The following is a 25,223-nucleotide window of genomic DNA, read 5'->3' as shown; positions in this document are numbered from 1 at the left end:
ACTTGAGTATAAACTCAATCTCAATTTGCTTCTTGAGCGCATTCGAGTTTAAATTTGAGCTCCCTATACCTTACACGAGCCCAAGTTCGAGTTTCGATATTGAAAATTAATTGACTGCCTAAGGTACCCATTGGATATACACCCTTACCATGAGAAGAGGGAGAGGGGGTACCGTAAGCAAGGTGTCTTCAAACCAGTCTCTAAGCATGAAAGTCTTATGTTTGATAACACTGAAAATTGTCTCTAGTTATATCCATATGTTACATGAAAACGACTTGATCTGCAATAGATTGGGACTTTAACTAAATTTGATTATGTGGTTGTAAATTGCCAATGAAATCAGACTTGCATATAGGCTTACTCAACATCTATAACAATATGAAAACATGGGAATCTCACGTATCAAATAATTGATGCTCGCACGAAATTAAAGATGAAGTGCACGAGCATTAAGCAGAGAACCAAATAATTGATGACTACCCAAAATTGAAGAAGAAATGCAAGATTAAACGGTTCAAAAAAGAAAAAAGAAAAAACGAGTACCTACCTAATTTGTTTACTCAATATTTATGTGCACTTAAACATAAAATGAAAAGGTCAATCTTCCTTTTTTTTTTTAATTTATTTCCTAGTCCAGGAAGGGTGAAATTTAAGAAATGGGAAAGGAAAGAGAAATTTGAACCCAAGAAATCCAAGTCTTGGGTCAATCTTCGTATTGTTGTCATATTTGTAAATTAATAATAATAATAGAATGGACTGGTTTGGGTAATCATTAAATCTTATGTTGGAACAAATATCTTAACGTCACAATAAATTATGCCCAAAATTCGGATCACTTCAATTAAATTGTAGCAATTGATTAATCATTTTAATTTTCTATTAACCTTGATCTTTTTTCATACTAAAACGGAATATATATGTAAAATGGTTAAACTTTTACTTTCCATTGGTAGGACAAATTTTGCAAATCATTTAAAAATTTTACAAATCATTTAGGAGGGGAAATTTTTTAGAGTATTGCCCAAAAATGAAAAATTGAAAAAATGTGGCTACAATATGGGGCATTTCTCAATATATGTTCCTCGAGTGGGTCAAATTATTAGTTTTAACTTCTTTTTTTTTTTAAAAAAAGGGGTACCCGTTCCAATAGTTATAAATTGACCAATTCATAAAAAGAGCCCGGCGTGTTGTATTAAATTTTTCTTTTTAATCTGCTGTGAGACACAACAACTTAATATGTTTAATTTTTTTACCTCTTTTTTTTTAACTTTTTGGAAGACCTTTTGCAACTAATTATTTAGCAAATTTAAACTATCTAAAATCATCAGAAATATGAGATTTAAATTATGAAACTAATTTTGTTATTTGTTTTAGTTATTAATTCTCGATCAAGTTAATTATGTAACTTTAATTATCTAAGTTTAAGTAAGTATTATGAGTGTCTAATTTAAGTTAGAGTTGTGCATAAGAAATAAAATAGTAGTTAATTGTAGAATAAAATTTTTTGGCAAATAATGCAATTATACTAAATAAAAAAAATGTGTTGAACCTAAAACCTTACGTCCTTACCCCCATCAAGAATTCAAGACCACCAAATTCCCCTTAAACTAGATGCCAAACCATTCAAATTTGCTCCATACACATATCTTCATTTAGAGAAGACTAAAATTCACAGACACGTGAAAAACATTATCTTCTAGAATTATACAGAAATGCCACAGTCTTTTGCATCACCAGCTCTTCTAGTCAAAAAGAAAGATGGGAGCTGGAGGCTTTGCATTGACCAATGACAATTAAGCAGTTCAACCATCAAAGACAAATTTCCCATGTGATATTCTAGATGAACAAAATGGTGCAAATGTCTTTTAAGGAATAGACTTAAGGTCAAGATACCACCAAATAAAAACGGATCCTGCTGGCATTCAAAAAAATGCATCGAGAACTCATTCTGGTTTATATGAATTTCTTGTTATGTCCTTTGGCTTGAAAAATGCACTTGCCCCCTTTCAAACTTTTGATGAATTCTGTATTTCAGCCATACATCAAAAAATTTGTTTTGTATTTTTTGATGATATCTTGATCGACAACCGGATTATCAAACTCATTCGCATCATTTATCTATTGTCCTTGAAACTTTTAGAACACACTCTCTCTAAGCAAAGATGTATGAATCTTCATTTGGCCAAGACAAGGTACAGTATTCCGGGCATATAGTTACTAGTGCAGGTGTGTGTGCTGATCCAGATAAGATTAAGGCAATGCCGACTTTGCCTCCTCCTACTAGTATAAAAGCTCTAAGAGGTTTTCTTAGGTGGACTAGTTATTATAGGAGGTTTGTAGAGGGGCATGGTGTATGGCAAAAACACATTGATTTATTTGAAAGAAAAGCTATTCATTTGGGATTTTGCAGCAGATATAGCATTTCAGAAGCTTAAAGTTACTAATTTACTTAAAGTATGAGGACCAAAAATGATTCTATTAAAAAAGTTGAAGGACTATTTCAATCATTTCTTCTTTTGTTTCTTTCTTTAAATGTTACATCAGTGAACAAACAATAATGTTCCTGTGAACTATAGTTTGAATAGATGAATACCTAACTCCTAACTAATCAAATGGTTGTAGAGATACAAAATCCATGAACAATTGATTTATACTTTTAATGATTCTTAAGTTTTATCAAATATCTCACAATCCAAATTTAAACAAAAAACCTGTAAACACCACATGACAAGCAAGAGTTTACAATAAATTACAGTTTCGTTTAACAGGGTTAAGGTTACTGCCCTTTTTAGTAAGGGAAAGGGCAGGAATGGTTATAGTTCTGAATAGTGTAACATGTTAGATTAATTACTTGTTGACCATATAAATGTAATAAAGTACATATACAGATAATCACGAACCTAATTAATGAATTACATATAACTGACGTCATGAATCTAAATTAAGTGATTAATGAACTTATCTTTTACATATATGGAAAACTTCATATATATAAATAAAGTATATACATTTTTTACTATGTAAGTACATTTTTTGAAACAAGTGATTCATGATAAGAGTTATCTTATCAAGGAGCAAGATTCAATGACCTTTATCAATAATCAATGACGAGAATGGTCATTTGTACCTCTACATATAGGCTTTTGAATCAACCAAGTTTGTGCATTATTCCATCATTAGAGCAAACATAAGTGAGAGTAGGAGAGAGCATATGGTCTGTTTCAATTTCGTATTTATAATTTATAATTCATGGTTGAAAATTCTAATCTTATATGCAACATTGTTTCAATAAAATTGTGATATTTCGTCACTATTTATATCCATCTCCACATAATAAGTACATCTTGTTTATGAGATTTTACAAGTAGTTAACCATAAATTAGAACTTATCTTGTAGACACTATCCAGACTTTACCACTTCTGTGGCACTTTCTAAACTTCCCTCACCCATATATTTCTCTACGCCTCCACGTGTCTTACAAGCCATTATCAGTCCGGCAAGAAGTCAGCACTTTTTAAAACCAGACAGAAAGAGTAGGGACGATCCCTTGTCTTGATGTCTGCAGAGTTTTCAAACACCTCTCCACTTGTCCGGACAAATTTGTACTTAACAATCATAATGGTGGATAAATATATGTTATCCTATCGGCGTAGGTCCGCTCGCTGTAACAACAAGCAAGAATCTTTAAGCCCCACAAAACATTATTATGGTACTACTAATTAACACATTGTCAATTCAAGAAGTTTGCCTTAGCTATTAATCTTTGTGAATTAATTATTATACAGAGTGTAATTATTTATTGGTTCATGAATCCCAGACGGAAAAAGCACTTCTTCTTAGTACTAAAGCAAGTCGGCCATTGCTTTTGTCCCCAAAAAAATCAGTACACGTGTGGGCTTTCTACTGCATGTAGTTGGCGTCTCAATTCAAGAATCTTAAATGGGTCAGTGAGGAAACCCAACTTCTTGCATTGCTTCCACCTAGGCATCTTCTCAAACTCAAACAGGTTAGTTGTTCCCATAAAATTTGATGCCAGTTCATCAGTTCCATAACATGAATCTAGTTGATTTCAGTTTAATTACATGCATATAAGTTTGTTAGGTGGATAGTTGCCTTTTTCATTTTTATACCCTTAAATTTTTAGGAAATTTGTAGACTCAGACGAATTTGGTTGATGGACTGAACTCTTAGTACTTGAATGTGTGGATGAATTAATTTTGGATCATTACTCTTGTGCAAGTGTTTCAACATTTAGATACTTTTAAGTTCACCTGTTTATTTTATGTTGGATTGATCAGGTACAAGTAAACTGATCCTGGTCATGTATTTTTGGGTAATCATGTAAAGTACTCTGAATTGATTTTAACTTCTCTAATTTGGTCAAGCACAGTAAGGGATTTTGTTCATGCATTGTAGAGGTAGTATCTTTGTTGAGTTTGAATTCTTTGGCCTATAAAAAGGGAGTAAGGAGTTGTAATATTTCACAAATTGCAAGACATCGGCATGGAGTAAGCGCTAAGGCTTAAGTAAAGATGAGCAGCTCTCCTTTAATGAAGTCTCAGATTCTACTGCAAATTTCTTCTGCATGCAATTGATAAAATGCAATCCTTTGTCCTGTGGTATTCATGTAATCGATATATAAGTAGTCATTTTCTGTTTTAATGATGGGTAATCAGTTTCCCATGATGAGAAGGTTTGATCTAATGTTGAAATCTCTTGTTTTACTGATATTTTAGTCATTTGTCAATGTTTTCCTGGAAATATGTTCTGATATCATCCCGTGGAATGTAGAAGAAAGGATGAAAATAAGAGATTTATTGATGCAATCTTAGTTTACTCTCAGATGGCTGGACGTGAAGGGACAGCAGTGACTGGTGATATAAGATCGGGGAATATGATATTTGAGCCTATCCTGGAGGATGGAGTTTTCCGTTTCGATTGTTCCACAGATGACAGAAATGCTGCATTTCCAAGTGTTTCTTTTGTCAACCCTGTGGGTAGAGAGACACCAATATCTAGTGATCATAGAGTTCCATCATATATTCCTACTTTTGAATGTGTTCTTGGGCAACAGATTGTTAAGATTGAGGTAAATTACGTATTGCAAAATCTTCTGTAAGTTTGCCTTTTCATCCGTGCTCTTTCATGTGATAATTATGTCATTATCCAAAAAAAAAATCAAGAATGACCTAAGTGAATCTTTTCATGATTTAGTTTCCATATGGTACATCTTTCTACGGAACAGGAGAGGTTAGTGGTCAGCTTGAACGAACAGGAAAGCGGGTATGTCAATTTATTTGGTTTTCTTGAGGCTATATTTTTAAATGTACTTTAGACGAAAATTTATCCATGACTTCTAGGTATTTTTGTGGAACACACCAGCATGGGGTTATGGACCTGGAACCAGCACCTTATACCAATCACATCCTTGGGTGCTTGCTGTCCTTCCCGATGGAGGGGCAATTGGGGTGCTTGCGGATACCACAAGGCGTTGTGAGGTAGTTTCCAATTCTGATGTACTTTCTATATCTATTAATGGATCTCAATTTGATGACCTAGACCTGCTGATGTAACAGATTGATTTGCGCAAAGAATTTAATGTGAAGTTTATCGCTCAACCCTCTTATCCCATTATCACATTTGGACCATTTGCTTCACCAACTGATGTTCTGATATCCTTCTCCCGCGCAATTGGTATTTTTCTCACTTATTGTCTTTCTTGCATAACTCAAAATTTAGGTGACAATTAATGCTGAATCAATCACCTTGTTTTCCCCGTGTCATAATGGATGACGTCAGGAGAGGGATTAATGGATGACCATGCAATAACACGAAAAGCAATACTCCAAATTTTATCCAATTTATGACCACCTTATATCTCTAGTGTAGTGCTTCTTTACTGTAAATTAGTATTTAGGATTGCATTGCCAGTTCAGGAACAAATCTGATGCTTAAAATGGCATACCTTAATGTGCTGCTGCCAGCTCGAAGTTTTTAAGCATTAATAAATATCACCAATATGATTACCAATAGATCACATTTATCTTGTTAGAAAACAAACAAATATTAAAATATGGGGATGAACTTGACACTCTCAGTTGACTAGAATTTGAAAAAGTTCCTCCTTTTTAGTAGAGAAATTGCCTGATTTTTTAGTACACTTTCAACCGTATCTTGGTCTTCCTTCTCTTGCTCTCTTTTGTTTTTAGACTAGTAGAAATTATTCCATGAACATAATCTAAATCTTTCCTTCTGATACCGGTGATCTGTGTTCCTTATCTTAATTTTTTTGTGTTGCAAAATCTTGATCTCCGGAACCTGGACTGCATCACTGTGGTTTAGCGACAATGCAACTGAAGCTATAAATTGATAGTGTGTTAGGTGCAATTTGAGGGCCTATTGTAAGAATAAACTATGTTGTCCCACCTGATTGATGTTCAGCTGTTGAAGGAGTGATTATCATAGAAAGTTCTGTAGTAATATTTAGCTCTAAAATCTTTTAGTGAATGGTTTGTGATGCTTTCCATCATATAGGAGTTCCTTGGATTTATAATGTGTTACTATTTCTAAATCTCCTGTAAATGCCACCTTTGGATTTGCCTTAACATGCCTAGACTTTTTCATGATTCCACTTTATTTATCTTATCATATTCTCCTTCTTATTCCTGAAGTATTAGTAATTCAAGTATGCATTTTGCTCATAGGCACTGTATTTATGCCCCCAAAATGGTCATTGGGTTATCACCAATGCCGTTGGAGCTATGCCTCAGATGCAAGAGTTCGTGAGGTTAGTTTATTTTACTCTTTCCTAAACTACATGGTTTACCTGTTTGTTGTTGTACAATGTTCTTATTTAGCACTTTCCTATACATCTATTTATGTTTGTTTTAGGTATTTAATCAGTGGTTTCCTTATGAATCAGTGCAGTGCAAGTTCACATCTGCAGATTTCTTTGCTTTAATCAAATTGGAAGTTGTTATTATTGTGCGAGTTAAATAGTTGCAGACAGCTTCTGAACTCTACGGTCCTGTCCTCCTGAACTTTGTGCTCCTTGTTTTTTTTCCTTTACAATACACTGCAGATCGCAAGGACATTCCGGGAGAAAAATATTCCTTGTGACGTAATTTGGATGGATATAGACTACATGGATGGTTTTCGCTGTTTCACTTTTGACAAGGTATGTCCTCCTTCATTGCTTGTAACAAAGGATGGATTCACTGTTTATTATTTACATTCCTTCACGGTCAACTGTAACTTTCTAATACTGCTGTTAACCTTCTGGACAGCGGATTATAAGATATTCATTAGTGATAAATCTTATGCTGCATCACTTTCTTCTTTCACCTTCAGCTTTGCTAAATTTCTTGGGTGTTCTTGGGATTTAATAATCACAGATTTGGCAATATTTGTTGTTTCACTTTCTGCAGTCTAAAGATAGCCAAAACACAGATGCTTATGGGCAAATGGACTTAAATGTTCTGTGATCTTACAGAAGAGAATGAAAAAATAGAAATGAGTAGTGCAAATAGGTGTAGTTATGCTTCATCATCCTGACATGCATAGGCTCATTATTTGTTATCAAATTTTATTGGGGTCTACCTCGTTATGCTTCTTAAGATTGAACTATGTGGACTATTTTGATTTTGGTTCAGGAGCAATTTCCTGATCCCAAATGTCTGGTTGACGATCTTCACCGGGATGGTTTCAAAGCGATCTGGATGCTGGATCCAGGGATTAAATTTGAAAAAGGTTATTTTGTCTATGATAGCGGTTCAGAAAAAGATATTTGGGTTCAGACTGCAGATGGGAAGCCTTTTGTAGGTAAATATATGAATTTCACCTTGGTTCTTCTTGAAGCTTTTGTACCTTTATTTGGTCTCCCAACCATTTATCTTTTCATGTGCTATGTCTGGTTTTAGGTGATGTATGGCCTGGCCCTTGTGTATTTCCAGATTTCACTCAGTCAAAAGCCCGCTCATGGTGGGCTAATCTTGTTAGAGATTTCACCGCCAATGGTGTAGATGGTATTTGGAATGATATGAATGAACCAGCTATTTTCAAGGTGAAGTTTGTGATCTCTCAGCATGTCCTCTCATCTTTTGCTTGCCTAATAATTTCTCATTGCAGACTGTAACAAAGACAATGCCTGAGAACAACATTCACAGGGGAGACGATGAACTCGGAGGTTGCCAGATTCACTCACATTATCACAATGTATGATTCCTTGTTCTCCTTATTTTGCTCCATGTTACATGAGAGAACTATGCTTCAGAGTCTTATTTAACGTGCCACAGCTGACATATTTTAACAGTTGGATAATCTTTTGAATCTGTTTGCTTTTTGTTGTCGGCTACTGGTTATTCTGATGTGTTTGATTAGACTTGTCATGCATTTTAGGTTTATGGCATGCTGATGGCAAGGTCCACATATGAAGGCATGAAATTAGCTGATCAAAATAGACGTCCATTTGTTCTTACCAGAGCTGGATTTGTAGGTAGTCAAAGATATGCTGCTACATGGACAGGAGACAATCTTTCCACCTGGGAACACCTTGACATGAGCATCTCCATGGTTCTTCAATTGGTAATTGATTGAGAAAAATAATCAGGCTTTGGATTCTATATCTGATAAATTTATTCCACACGCCTGTTTCTTTGTTTGTAAGCAATGTCTGGCTATTGATACAAATTTACCCTGTTAACAAAAATGCAATTAGCAAGAAACATAGTGTTTATCATAGTAAACATTCTAAATGACGTTTTCTGAATCAATTCTTGTCATGCATTTGATCCCACTCGATAGCCTATCTCTTAGCAGGGTTAGGCTGGTGACTGATCTCCCTAGAGATTTCATAGTGGCAAAATGCATTGCACTTTGCTTTCCCTTCTGAGTAAAGGTTTTCGAATTTTTGCTTAAAAGGAATCCAATAACCCAACTAAAGAGCTGGTAAACTTGTACATTTGATGCCAAGGTAATAGATCTTAATATATGGAAATTCATTGTCTCTGAAAACTAAGAAAAAGGGAGAGAAAATACTCTTTTTCATATCTTTGAACTACACAATGTACAAATATATATATATATATATATATATATATATATATATATATATATATATATATATATATACAAGTGTAACCTAATTTAGATCCTAAAATCATGCTAGCCTAAATCAATCCATTACCTAATTAATATCTGATACTATAATCAAAACAAATCAAATCTAATCTTTCCTAATATTTACAATAGCAAATCTTTCTATAATCACATATCTTCAACACTCCCCCTCAAGATGGAGTATAGATGTTAATCATGCTCATCTTGCCACAAATATAATCAATTCTTGGATCATTTAGAAATTTAGTGAAAATATCAACTAACTGCTCTCCAATAGGGTCACCCGCCCCACTTGGGGCTAATGAGGCGGGGGGAATTTTTTCTCCCCGTTTAGAAACGGGGCGGGGGGCAGGGGAGTGTACCCCCTCCCCATCCCCCGCCCTGCCACCCGCTTTAAAAAATAAATATATAAAATATATATGTATATAATTATATATATAATATATAATTTAATTAGTTATAAACTTATAATAATGATATTATTAGTTATATGTATTATATAATGTCTATTAGTATATATAATATAATTGATATTATTAATTATACTAATAATTATATATGTGTACTAATACAAATTATTAATTGGTTATACTAAATTTACTAATACATTTATACTAAATCCCTAATTACACTTAATACAATAATATTTTTTTCTTAAAAAAAGCACAAGCACAATAATGAATTAGTGATTATATTTGTGCCAAAAGTGAAAACTTGACTACTTTAGCTATATTTATTTCATCATGTTGGATTGTATTCAAATAATTTTTATTTGATTGTTTTTATAAGTTTCAATTGTAAAATTACAATGAATAATAATTTAATGATATGTTGATATTTTAGTACTTGATTATTTGCTAAAATTTAATCATAATAAAATTATATAATAATTTTTTATTAGCCCCGCGGGCCGCGGGGAAAGTGGGGCGGGGCGGGGGGAGCGGGGGACGGGGGATGGGGCGGGGGCGGGGGGAGTTTGTAGGTAACTGGGCGGGGGATGGGGGAGGGGTCCCCCGCCCCAACCCCGCCTGTTGCCATCCCTATTCTCCAGTTCTCACATGACTGGTTGAGATCAAGTTTTGCTGAATTTTTTCACGAACAAAGTGGCAATCAATTTCGATATGCTTTGTTCTCTCATGAAAAACTGGATTTGATGCTATATGAAGGGCAACTTGATTGTCACACCATAATTTCATTGGAAGTGAATTATTGATTCCCACCTCACACAATAATTGGCGTATCCATATAAGCTCACAAGTGGATTGTGCCATAGACCGGTATTCAGACTCTGCACTAGAGCGAGATACTACATTTTGTTTCTTACTTTTCCACGATACCAAATTATCTCCAACGAAGACACAATATCCAGTTGTAGATCTTTGATCAATTTTAGAACCTGCCCAATCTGCATCTAAGAAGTATTCAACATGAGAATGACCATGATTGCCATATAGTATACCACGTCCCGGAACTCCTTTAAGATAACATAAGATTTGCTCTAAAACTGCCCAATGGGTGGTTCTTGGTGAGAACATAAATTGACTCACAATACTAACCGGATATGCAATGTCCGGACGAGTCACAGTAAGATAATTCAATTTTCCGACTAACCTCCGGTATATTTCAGGATCTGAGAATAACTCCCCACCATCTGCTGTAAGTTGCATGTTGGGAATCATTGGTACACTACATGGCTTAGCACCTAGCTTTCCTGTTGCTTTCAAAAGATCAAGGACATACTTCCTTTGGCATAAGAAGATATCTTGTTTACACCTTGTAACCTCAATGCCTAAAAAGTATTTCAACATACCCAAATCTTTTGTCTGGAAGCGCGATTGAAGAAAACTTTTAAGGGCTGCAATACCTGCATTGTTACTACCAGTAATAACAATATCATCAACATAAACCACTAATAGGATAATACCAACTTCAGATTGTTGATAAAAGACAGAATGATCAGAATTACACTTCTTCATGCCAAACTCTTGAACCACCTCACTGAATCTCCCAAACCAAACACGAGGACTCTGTTTTAAACCATATAATGACTTTCGGAATCTACAAACCTTACCAAACTCCCCCTGAGCAACAAATCCAGGTGGTTGCTCCATATAAACTTCCTCTTGCAAATCTCCATGAAGGAATGCATTCTTAACATCTAACTGGTACAAAGGCCAATTATTAGTAGCAGCAAAGGAAATAAATAATCGAACAGAGGTAAGTTTTGCTACTGGAGAAAACGTGTCTGAGTAATTCACTCCATATGTCTGAGCATACCCTTTTGCAACAAGACGAGCTTTGAGGCGAGCAACAGAACCATCAGGATTGACTTTAACAGCAAACACTCATTTACAACCAATAGGTTTCTTACCTGTTGGTAGATGAACCAAGTCCCAGGTATCATTATTATTTAGGGCCATCATTTATTCCTCCATAGCAGCCTGCCAACCAGGATGTTCCAAAGCCTCAGATAAGCGTTGAGGAAGAGATATCAAATCTAAAGAAGCAGTGAAACAACGCAAGGAGGGAGACAAATGGTCATATGAAGCAAATGATGAAACTGGGTAAGTGCATTGTCTTTTACCTTTTCTTAAAGCGATAGGCAAATCAAGACTGGAATCTAGAGACTGAGGAAGCAGTGGATTAGGACTCGGATCTGTAGACAGAGAAGATAGTGGAGGATGTGAGTCTATGTGTTGAGAACGACGAGAATACACTTGAGTGATTGGTGGTCTGGTAGGAACAGTTATTGTAACAGTGTAGACTAGAATATCATCTTCCTCCCCCTGACTACTATAGACATTAGATTCAAGAAAAAATGGATGTGTCTCAAAAAATGTAACATCAGCAGAGACTAAATAACGATTTAAACTTAGAGAATAACATTTATACCCTTTTTGAAGACGTGAATAACCAAAAAACACACACTTGAGAGATTTGAGATCTAATTTAGACACTTGAGGACGTGTATCACGAACAAAACAAGTACACCCAAATATACGTGACTCAACGGGGAATAAAGATTGGGTTGAAAACAAAATTGAATAAGGAATCTCACCAGCAAGCACGGAAGATGACATGCGATTAATTAAAAAACAAGCTGTTGAAACAGCATCTGCCCAAAATTGCTTAGGAACCTTCATATGAAATAGAAGGGCTCTAACAACTTCTAATAAGTGCCTATTTTTCCTTTCAACAACACCATTTTGTGGTGGTGTGTCGAAACATGAAGATTGATGAAGGATTCCATTTTCTGACATATATGAATTAAAAGGTTTAGAAAAGTACTTTTTTATATTATCACTTCGCAAAATGCGGACTGGCACATTGAATTGTGTTTTTATTTCAGTACAAAAGGAACAAAAGATACTAAATAAATCTGAACGATTTCTCATTAAATATAACCAAGTAACACGAGAGTAGTCATCAACAAAAGTGACAAAATACTTAAAACCAGATTTAGATACTATTGAACAAGAGCCCCAAATATTAGAGTGCACTAATTCAAAAGGGGATGTAGCCCGTTCATTGACTCTAGGCAAGTAGGACAAACGATAATGTTTGACAAATTGGCATGACTCACAATCTAAATGGGATAAATTCTGAAAACTTGGACACAACTTCTTCAAGGTGGGTAGAGATGGATGGCCCAAACGACAGTGAATTTCAAGAGGAGTCAAGGTAGAGGAACATGCAACAAGTTTCGGCACTTTCGATGAAGGGGTTTCAAGTGTATACAGGCCGTCAGACTCACGTCCTTTACCAATAATTTTTTCCGTCATAAGATCCTGAAAAACACAATATTCAGGAAAGAATGAGACAGAGCACTTGAGAGCTTTTGTAATTTTACTGACTGAGAGTAGATTAAAAGAAAAATTAGGTAAGCATAAGACTGAATATAAGGGGATAGATGACATTGGAATTGCTACACCAGAACCCACAACTGAAGCTTATGACCCATCAGCCAAAGTAACATTCGGATGATCTTTATTAGGATTAAAAGAGGAGAGGATACCTTTATTACCGGTCATATGATCTGTTGTACTGGAATCGATAACCCATTTATTAGAAGATGACACAAGGCATGTAGTAAGTTTACCTGAGTGATCAATAGAAGGAGGATTGGTACTAGAAGATGGGTTAGCAGATTTTTATGAGGCCTGGAACTCAGTAAAGCGGGCAAACTCATCAGCAGAGATGAGTATGGATTTGTCAGAAGGCACATAATTGTTTTCCTGGGTTGCGAAATTTGCAAACGGGGGCTGCTGTTGAGGTCTACCATGAAGGTCCCAACACGTACGTATGGTATGACCTGGTTTCTTACAGTGATAACAGACTCATTGATTTGAGTTGTATTGTCCATGACCAACAACCCCACCAGTCTCATTTTTGCCACCGTTTCTACCATTATTTCCTCAACCATCTCCACTTCAATTCACGAGAGCACTAGTAACATTGAAAGTAGACAAAAATCCCTCGGTTCTCAACACTCGTGTGAAAGTGTCACGGAGGGAAACAATTTCTGGGCTAGAGAGAATTTGTGTTCGAGCAGCATCAAACTCAACTTGTAATCCTGCAAGAAAACTCATTACAGCCATTTGTTCCCGTTGACACTGTTGAGTTTTTACATCAGTATTAAAAGGAAGGAGAGAATTCAATTTTTCATACACATGTTTAAAATTCATAAAATATTCTGTAAGGGATCTCTGCTGTTTTTTCGAACGGTAAAATTCCTTGCGAACATCATATATATGATTTAAATTACCCTTATCAGAATACAAAAAGGCCAAATAATCCATAAGATCTTTAACAAAGTCACAATGATTGATGAGACTAACTATCTCATTATCAATAGAGTTTCGGATCTGCAAAAATAATTTTGCATCTTCCCTTAGCCAAACCTTCTTTTCTTCCCCATGAACGGGTGGACCATTAGTGAAATGATCATCTCTATCAATGTTGCGCAGATATATCCGAATAGTTTTACTCCAATCCAAAAAAAAATTTCCATTCAGTTTGTGTTCAGTAATCTTTGATGTTATAGGAATAACATCAGTGTTAAGAGAATATAAGTATTCTTTTAAATAATAAATTAGTAAGGGTATTCTTGTAAATAGCTTGTTAGGTTTGTACTCCTATAAATACTAGTTGGTCACTCATAATACAGTGACTAGATGTTTTCCTCCCAAAATACCTTTTAACATGGTATCAGAGCAAAAGTCCTAGGGTTAGGATTTCTAATTTTCAAGAGTCTACTCCCTTTCCTCATGTTATTTTAGCTGATGGAGCTACCACTAAAGTTAAAGGACTAGGCACTGTAGAAATTAATCCATCACTTCCGCTGTCTTCTGTTCTTTACGTACCCAATTTGCCCTTTAATCTAATGTCTGTTAGTAAGTTCACTAAATTTCTACAGTGTACAGTTACTTTTTCTCCTGATTCTGTTGTCATTCAGGATTTGAAGACAAAGAGAACGATTGGTGGAGGGCATGAGCATAATGGTCTTTAGTTTCTCAACTTCAATATGTTTTGTCCTGCTACTGTTTCTCCTCTTGAAATTCACAGTCGTTTAGGTCATCCGTCTTTACAAAATTTGAAAAAGTTGGTTCCTACTTTGAATCAATTATCTTCGTTAGAATGTGAGTTTTATCAATTAGGAAAGTATCATCATGTTTCTTTTGCTCCTAGAGTCAATAAACGGGTTTCTGAACCCTTTCTGTTAGTTCATTCTGATGTTTGGGTTCCTAGTCGAGTCACTTCAAAGTTAGGTTTTAAATATTTTGTAGTTTTTGTTGATGATTTTTCCAGAGTTACATGGTTTTATTTAATGAAAGATCGTTCAGAATTATATTCCATTTTTTGTGCATTTGTTACAGAAATAAAGAATCAATTTGGTGTGCCTGTACATATACTTTACAGTGATAATGCGAAAGAATATTTTTTCATTCCTTTTAATACCTTTATGACTAAGTCTGGTATTATTCATCAATCCTTTTGTCCTCACACTCCACAACAGAATGGAGTTGCTGAAAGAAAAATTGGACATTTAATCGAAATTGCTCGAACACTGTTGTTGCACATGAATGTGCCCAAACAATTTTGGAGTGATGCAGTTCTAATTCCATGTTATTTAATTAATCGCATGCCATCTAATATTCTTGGAGGTCAATTACCTCATTTCATTCTTTTTCCTCATGAATCTGTGTTTAAATTGCCTCCTCGTATTTTTGGATGTGTGTGTTTTGTTCATCAGCTTGCTCTCGGGGTGGATAAATTAGATTCTTGTGCTATTAAGTGTATTTTCTTAAGATACGCACAAGCGCAAAAAGGGTATAGATGTTACAGTCCAATTTTAAATCGATTTTTTACTTGTGCTGATGTTACTTTCTTTGAATCCACTCCATATTTTATCAAACAAAGTATGCCTTGTGAGTTAGACTAGTGTTCCTCTTTTTCCTCTCCTGTTTTACCAGTCCCTTCCCCTTTATTACCTAAGTTATCTAGTCCACCAGATTTCATAACTCGATTATCTCATCCTCATCTTCAAGTTTACTCTCGTCGTTCCATGGTTGAGAAAGTTCCTGATATGCCACGCACTTCACCAATTAACTCTCAATTTTCAAATTCAGGTATGACGCCCTCCTCTGAGTTAAATCTTCCTATTGTTTTACGCAAAGGTAAGAGACATTGTACTTCCCATCCTATTTTTAATTTTGTTTCTTATTCTCGTCTCTCTATGTCATATTCTTCTTTTGTTGCTTCTCTTGATTCTATCTCCATTTCTAAGTCTATTACCTATACTCTTAATCATCCTGGTTGGAGATTAGCTATGCAAGAAGAGATGTCTATTTTGGAACAAAATGGTACTTGGGATATTGTCCCTCGTCCTTCAGGTAAGCCTGTTGTTGGTTGTAAATGGGTGTACACTATAAAAGTACAGTCTAATGGTTCTATTGATAGATTGAAGGCTCGTCTGGTAGTTAGAAGATTTACTCAGGTGTATGGAGTAGACTACTTAGAAACATTTTCTCCTGTTGCAAAGATTACCTATGTTCGTCTTCTTATCTCTTTGGCAGCAACTTATAATTGGCCATTGCATCAGTTGGATGTGAAAAATGCATTTCTGCATGGAGATTTGGAAGAAGAGGTATATATGGAACAATTTCCTGGATTTGTTGTTCAGGGGGAGAATCCACGATTGATTTGTCGTTTGAAAAAATCCTTATATGGATTGAAACAGTCTCCGAGGGCTTGGTTTGGCCGGTTTAGTAGTGTTGTCATGGAGTTCGGTCTGACAAGATGTGGAGTAGATCACTTTGTATTTTATCGACATTCTAATGCTGGTAAAATTTTATTAGTTGTTTATGTGGATGATATTGTGATTACATGTGATGATGTTGTAGGGATCCAGAAACTTAAATTCAATCTACAGGCAAACTTTCAGACAAAGGATTTAGGTCATCTACAGTATTTTCTGAGTATTGAGGTAGCTCGATCTAAATATGGAATTTATTTATGTCAAAGAAAATATGTATTCGATATGTTGAGTGAAGTTGAGATGTTAGGTTGCCGACCTGTGGATACTCCTATGGATCCCAATGTGAAATTAACAGGAGATCAAGGTGCATTACTTGATGATCCTAAGCAATATCGAAAACTTGTGGGTAAATTAAATTATCTCACTGTAACGAGACCTGACATTTTGTTTGCAGTGAGTGTTGTGAGTCAATTTCTTGATACCCCTCGTACTAGTCATTGGGATGCTGTTATACGGATTCTCAGGTATCTTAAGAGTGCTCTTGGAAAAGGGTTGCTGTATCAAAATCATGGACACACTGATATTGAAGGATATAGTGATGCAGATTGGGCTGATTCTGCCTCAGATCGAAGATCGATTACAGGATATTGTGTGTTTGTTGGTGGTAATTTAGTGTCGTGGAAGAGTAAGAAGCAAACAGTTGTATCCAGATCAAGTGCAGAATCTGAATACCGCGTTATGGCTCACACTGTGTGTGAGTTGGTTTGGTTGAAGAGCATGTTACTTGAACTTGAGTTTGAGCATAAACAGTCTATGAATTTAGTGTGTGATAATCAGACGGCTGTTCATATTGCGTCTAATCCAGTGTTTCATGAAAGGACAAAACATATTGAAATTGATTGTCATTTCATTCGAGAGAAATTGCTTGACGGGGTCATCAAAACATCTCATGTACCGTTTGTAGATCAAATTGGCTGATGTGTTTACCAAGAGTTTAGGGGGCTCTAGGGTGAAATACATTTGTAACAAGTTGGGTGCTTATGATATATATGCTCCAACTTGAGAAGGAGTGTTAAGAGAATATAAGTATTCTTGTAGATAATAAATTAGTAAGGGTATTCTTGTAAATAGTTTGTTAGGTTTGTACTCTTATAAATACTAGTTGGTCACTCATAATACAGTGACTAGATGTTTTCCTCCCAAAATACTTATTAACAATCAGAAATTACTGTTTTCATCTCTCTACTACTACCTTTCATATCTGCCATTATAATTCACACAAGAAAGAACTAAAGTGACTCAATAGGATCACGTCAAAAAACAAACTGATAACAGAGTCTAAAGCCCTGATACCATGAAAACTAAGGAAAAAGGGAAAGAAAATACTCTTTTTCATATTTTTGGACTACACAATGTACAAATATATATATACACAAGTGTAACCTAATTTAGATCCTAAAATCATGCTAGCCTAAATTAATCTATTACCTAATTAATATCTGATACAATAATCAAAACAAATTAAATCTGATCTTTCCTAATATTTACAATAGCAAATCTTTCTATAATCACATATCTTCAACAGTCTCAGCGCCCTACCATTCTATTCCATTCTAGCTAAGTAGAATTAGACATAGGCATGCACGTATGCATAATCCTGCAACTTAGTGGTCAACTTAATCCATTTGCCAAAGAATATGTGTGCTTATATTTCATTTCCAGTTTAGTGTGAGCTGTATTCTGATTTTTAAAATTTATAAATCATCTGAACTAGACAACCTTTAGATCTGGACCAAGATGTCACTCCTACCAGTTATAGTTTCAAATGACCTTGTATGTTGGAGATTTAACATAAGTTTGTTATTCTTCTAAATGACACTGTTCCATTTTTTTTTACTAGATGAAAGCTCCTTTTGTTTTTTTTATAACTTGTGTCATGGAGTGGTTCTATCTTCAAATGTCCTCTTGTTTGCTGGAGAGAAAAAAATTATGTACCATTCAATACTGCTGCTCCTTTTATGAATACTCATCCTTGAAATAATAACATGTATTCAATACAGATACTATGTTAAATAAATCATCAATAGCTGGCTTTATGAATATATGTGTAATACTTAGTTCCCTTCTAAAACTCAGACTATTGTTTTATCCTTTGTGATTATGGAGTGAAGTTCAAAGAATGTTACTGCCTTTCTCTTTGTTCTGGATTAGCTGATGCTGATTGTATTTTTATATTTCTTTTCAGTCAAAAGTGGTGATATTTATTTGTCTTATTATGTTTAACTGCTATACCTAAGGCAACCTAAAATACAGGGGCTCAGTGGTCAGCCACTTTCAGGGCCAGATATTGGTGGATTTGGTGGTAATGCAACGCCGAAACTCTTTGGAAGGTGGATGGGTGTTGGGTCCTTGTTTCCATTCTGTCGTGGGCATTCTGAGGATGATACCAACAATCACGAACCTTGGTCTTTTGGTGAAGAGGTTTGTCCTTGCTTGATATCTCCAGAACTCTATTTGCTTTAGCAAGGTTTACGTGTGAGTATTCATTCAATTTTTAGGGCATTTGTGCATTTTTCAGTGCCCTTTGGTCTTTTGGTGAAGTTTGTCCTTGCTTGATATTTTCAGTACTCAATTTACTTTGGCAAGGTTTAGTGTGAGTTTTTGTTCAATTTTTAGGTCAATTTTATGCATTTTTCAGTGCCCTATGAATGAATATGTTGTTGAATTTACCATTATTTTCTTCTCATTTGAAGCATTTGACAGCTGGCTTGCTTCTTAGAATGATACTATTGAATCTCTGCCAAAATAAGAATTTTCCTTTTATTCTGTTGTGAAATAAGGGCTCCATTAGCTCTTTTAAGACTTCAGGACTATGATTTATTCATTCTGGTATACTTAGATCTTTCTACATGGGCATTTTTTAATATTTGTTGAATTAGCCCTGGCCTAATTTCTTACATTTATGACTGAGAGCACAGATCTTTTCCATAACGTGGTTGTAGACACTTTGAATAGTTGGTGTTCCAAAACTGTAAGAATCTTATCATTTTTCAATTGGACATGGATTACTACCCCAGCTGCAGTAAATATACCAAGCATATATTATGTAAGAAAAAGATGAAAGATAACGAGCATGATAAAAGTAGAAGCTGATTAATGACAGACCTGGTGGTGACCGTGTGAAATTATGTTGAAGACGTGGTAGACTCTTATTCTTTTGAGGAGTATCCTTCTGTATTCTGGTGGGAAGTGAAATATATTGGGAGCAAAGACTGATTAAAAGAAAAAGGATGCATATACTCAATCTGTTTCTCAGTCCAGTTAGATTTTGACTTTTTTTACCAAGGAGTTAACTTATATGCGGAGAATGCATTTTGAACCTATACAAACGCTACTTGCTTGCCAATCCTGAATTCAGTTTGTTTTTTTTATGTTGAGTTTAGGAATCTCTAATACTTACCGTGTTTTCTGGTGAACTTTTTACTCTCACAGTGCGAAGAAGTTTGCCGTCTAGCATTAAAGAGAAGATACCGCCTTTTGCCACATATTTACACCTTGTTTTATGTGGCTCACACAAAGGGTATACCTGTGGCAACTCCCATTCTTTTTGCTGGTAAATTCTTGTTATGATCAGTTATTTCGTCCTCATGTAAGTAAAATATTTATTCTCCTAAGTCTTCTGAGCCATAAATTCTTGCATTCTATGTGCAGATCCAGAAGACCCCAAGCTAAGAACCCGTGAAGATTCATTTATGCTGGGGCCTCTTCTCATATGTGCAAGGTTTTCTTTTAATTACTTCACAGTTGCTGTACTATGTGGTTGTACAATTGTCTTTACTTTCTTGTAGTCATTGTGTTTCTTGTAATTGGCTCAGCTTATAATTGCATATCCATAACTCTGGAAATTAGTGACTGAAGGAACTTACTGAATGTGTGGAGCTAAAAACTATGAAAACTTCTAATGCTTCATACCATGCATAAGAGCTTGCTTAGTCAAAAAGAAGAAATGGATTGGGAATTATGGGAAAATAGGTTTTGCCTTTGGTAAGGTTGTGAATTAAGCATGTGGTCAGTGAAATAAGGATAAGAGCTGCAACCAGCCTTGGCAATGCTAGAGTTTAAAGGTGGACTTGACTGGTTGGGAAATTAAAATGGAACTACTAATGAATTCATTACCACTTGTTGATCCTTCAGGTTTCTTCTTTTTGGAAATACTGTTTAATTATGCTTATCCCTCTAATAATATCTAGCTGAGGCATGCCTTTCTTTCATTGCTCAAAGTTTACTTCTTTAAGAGAAGGACTGCATTAATAAGTGTTCTATATTCATCGTCCTTTACCTTCTCTTCTTTAATTGTAATGTTTGTCAATTACACTGTTCTTTAGCTTAATTGTAAAACAATTTCTAACGTTGAAGTTGATTTCATGCAGCACTCAACGTGATAATGAATTAGATCATACACAGCCAGGGTTGCCTAAAGGCATTTGGATGAGTTTTGACTTCGAAGATTCACATCCGGTATTTGTTGCTTGTCATCTGAAACATGCTTGGCCTTTTGCTGCTGTGTGATGCTTTGACTCAACACTTGTTTCATTACTTCATGGTTTTATTAGGACTTACCGGCATTGTATCTAAAAGGTGGATCAATCATCCCTGTTGGTCCTCCATATCAACATGTTGGTGAAGCTAATCCTACAGATGACTTGTGCCTTTTTGTCGCCTTAGATGAACATGGTAATGTGCAACGCGTGAAAAAGATTTTGCCAAATACAATTCTTAGAACTAATTATTTAGTTGGTCTATTTTATTATGCTCTTATAGATAGTGGTATACTTGAATTTCAAAATTTCTTGATTTGCCACCTCAAACAAGAGTAGCTTCGACATGGACTTTTAATGCTGTCCATGTCTCAGTTTCACGTTCTTAGTGAAGTTGGAAACTTTGAAAAGTTGAGCAGTTTCTCATTTTGTTCTCCCTCCTGGGTGTTCTCCCAGACTATCCAGCTATTTAGAATGAGCTGTGAAGCAGCTTAGATTTCTTTTCTATTCCTTCAATATGGTAGTTCTTTTAATTGCAGAGAATTGGTTCTTCAAAACCTAGGGTTTTCGAAATTATTGTATGTTAAAAATTGGAGATGGATTTATTTTACGGTTACCTGTGGCAGATGTAATTATTTATCTATTGATTCCATTACAGATTCTTAGAGTCCAGAGTAATGGGTTAAGATAAGTAGTTCTATGTCCCTTAGATTTGTCAGAAAAGTAATATAAAGTAGTTTAGCTCAATTGCAGAGGAGGCAATCTTTGGGTTCATTTATTTTTGTAGACAAGAACTGAACACTGCAAATGGATTGAATTTGTGTCCACTATAAAACAGTCAAGATTCTATCTTTCTCCCATTAAGATTTTTTTTTTTTTGTGACAATTTTTATTCTTATGGGAGAGCTTATTGGTGAAGAACATACATTAAGGACACACTGCAGCATCTTCTAGTTGTGTGGTTGTTCCTTTGCATTGTCCCATTCACTTGTAGTCTTCATGATAATAAGGGAACCTTTTATGGTCTAATTATCCTCTGACCTGATTTTCCTTTTCTCTTTGAAGGTTCTTACCGTATCCGCCAAAATTTTTGATTGAGAAAGAAATATCATGTTTTACTAGTAAGAAAGGCACACCCTGTGTGCAAAAAAGGAAAATTTTGATTAAAAAAAGAAAAAAGTATGGAAGTTATTGGGACTTATTATGAGATAATGGTTTATCCTTGGTAGATTTGCAGTAATAAACATTGACTGAGGCAAAAGTGAAAATCTAAATAATGACACACAATTTGACACTAAATGCCCCTTACTCCCGCTTTATGTATAGTGAAGATATTGCACATCGTTACTACTTAATAAAGGATGAAAATCGCTCCTGGTGTAACACTTGTTCATACTTTTTGCCAATGCGATTATGGCTAGTATAAATTTCCACAACTTCCTAATGTCAACTTGCAAATGGCTTCCAATTTTCTTTCTCACTTTCATTTTCTTCTCAATTTCCTTTTCTTTCCTGTAATTGTTTCTCCAAATTGCAGACACATATTTTGTGCATGTATCACTGGAATTAAATTATGAAAGTTTATTGCATCTGATGGTAATGTGGATTTCTTCTATGAAGGAAGTAAACTGTTGCTCTATTGAAATTGAGAATTGACATTGAAGCAGAAGTTGATGAAACCTTGACAACCCTAGAATCTTTACAATTTGAACTAAATGACTGGTCAATCTAGACCTAGCACATAAAGGATTGGTGAAGGATGATTTGCCAACTACTTAACAAGGAATGGAATCCCATTTTTGCTTTTCTGAAGGTTTTAATCAAAGAATCTGAAAAATGAGGTTTTATAGCTCAAGCACTATATGTGGTGGCGATCTTTCAGGAGCTATATCTTCTTCTGGTCATCCATTTCAATCTTCTTAGATTAATCAAACATAATACTGTCTGTAATAGTGGATGCTGTGACAAGTGGAATTTGCAGCTGAGACCTACTCTTTGAAAATTTCAGGTAAAGCAGAAGGTGTCCTCTTTGAGGATGCTGGAGATGGCCATGAGTATACTAAAGGTGGATATCTTTCGACAACATATGTTGCTGAACTCCGGTCATCAGTTGTCACAGTTCGTGTTTCCAAAACCGATGGCTTGTGGAAAAGGCCAAACCGCCGCTTACAAGTGAAGTTATTGCTTGGTAAATGTGCTCTGGTGCGTATCCTTCCTGTTGAACTCAAATTTGCCATGTCATGTTGCTAGGATCTCTTCAATCTTGAATACTTTTAGAAAATTCATCGTGTATTTGCGTGTTCAAGCAGCTTGAAGTATGGGGCACCGATGGAGAAGCTATCCAAATTATGTTGCCTTCACAAAGTGAAGTGTCAAATATGGTATTAGCAAGTGAAAAACAGCACAAAAATTGCATGGGTAATATCCTAATTCTTTCTTCTTTATATTTATTCATTCATATTTTGTCATGAGTAGTTTTATGGCTTGGACTGCTTGTTTATCATCTATGATAAATGCATTCACTGAGCTATTTGACAACCTTAATCTTATATTCCATAAAAGAAGTAAAGGAGATTAAAATGACCAAATGTACCATAATATTCCTATTAGTTTATCACTAACACACATGCTGGTGCTTATACATCATTCCAAGCTTGTGACAACTGGATAGCTGCTAGCATGGCCAAACAATTTGCTGAATGATTCTACTAATTGCTAGCCTATTTTGACATTTGACCTTTGCATGATTGTCCAGCTTAGCGTTTGAACTTTATGATCCTCTGCTATGAGCGGAATTGCCACCTTTACCATTAAGACAATCTCTTGGTCTCCTCTACCTCTAAACTCTTCTCCTTTTAAAACCACCTTCTTTAGAATGAGAATCTCTGACTAAGTTTGACTTGTGTACCTGATTAACATCATCAACCATGGAAAAAACTCAGATGGAAGTACAAGAAACACAAAAAGTGTCTCCTGAAAAGCTGACAGCTTTGCACCACCCATATTATAAGTTCATAATTGGTCTGTAGGAAATACGAGAAATCAAATGATTGACATTTTTTTCATCAGTTTTAGATATAGGTTTTTTTTCCAGTTTCAGACATAGATGAATAGGCATGACAACCTTTAATTCTGTATGGACCTTCTTTAAAATCGTATAGTATTCTGTCTGATGTTACTCTCCATTAAAACAGTTTCTTTGCTTATTTCCAGATCATACACATGGGAAACATGTTAACCTTTGAATACAACAGTCAGGCAGTTCTACACGGTTTTGCCAAAAGCAAAGAAAGAAAAAAAAGCATGCAAACAAATTTGAGAATTAATAAGTAGATATGTATGTGCTGTAACACACTTGCATGTCTATATGACATAGGTAATCAAGATCTATGCATATCATGTGCAAATCATTACAAGTCATTATGCATTTGTTAATTACTTTCTGTGTCTTTCATTTAACAAAATAACAATGAGATAGTTAATGCCACTTTTTCATATTTTGGTATGAGAAGCCGAAATTATTGTTTGCTACATTCTGATTGGCCTGATAGGTATTGAAACATAAATTTTTAAATGTAGTTGTGAATATCTTCTACTGCGATGTGATTTCTGATATTCGTTGTTACATTTGCAGAGAGTGCTAAAAAGACACCAGATGCGGACACAAAGGTGTAGGGCTCTCAAGGACTCCTATTGTTATGAAAAGTGGAGACTGGGTTCTTAAAGTTGTTCCTTGGATTGGTGGTAGAATTATTTCAATGGAGCATGTTAGTAGGAATGCCATATCTTCTTGGATTGCTGAAACACTTAGTCCTAGGAGCATGGCACTGCTAGTAGGAAATAACTCTATAAACTTGGATCTGCTGTGCATTTTTATATTGCTCAAGTTCAGAGAGAATATCCGTGAATTGTTAATGTCTGCCATCTTGTTTTGCTTAGGCTTCATGACAGGAACTCAGTGACTTCATAGCAGGTTGAGGTTAGCGTCTATGAAGAATATAGTGGCACTTATTACCAACCTGCTGGATGTCATGTACCGAGGAGTACTATGTTATTGAGTGAGTTAAATGAGTAATTTTGCAACTGCATTTATAGTTTCAAATGCTGTCATCTATAAAGGTTGTTTCCAGTTTTCCAGTGTAACTATCCAACAAACTCCATTAGGCAGTGTCGAATATTAGGTTATGTGGCAAAGCCTTTTAGCAGTTTGATAACAAATGGCTTGAATTGAATCAAGCAAAGAGGTCAATCTGCTAAAACATAGCAGCCAATGCTAATCATTTGCTTTCTTAAGGGTCAAAATATAGCT

General features: G+C 35.2%; 1 pseudogene; it reads left to right on the top strand.

Annotated features, from left to right (window-relative positions):
- The first annotated feature begins 3,863 nt into the window (after positions 1-3,863).
- Positions 3,864-25,057, top strand: LOC113704377 (uncharacterized; annotated as a pseudogene).
- Positions 25,058-25,223: the final 166 nt, after the last annotated feature.

Source organism: Coffea arabica, chromosome 8e (genome assembly GCF_036785885.1).
Source record: "Coffea arabica cultivar ET-39 chromosome 8e, Coffea Arabica ET-39 HiFi, whole genome shotgun sequence".
NCBI classification, from domain to species: Eukaryota; Viridiplantae; Streptophyta; class Magnoliopsida; order Gentianales; family Rubiaceae; genus Coffea; species Coffea arabica.
This window is presented reverse-complemented; position numbering and strand designations above follow the sequence as displayed.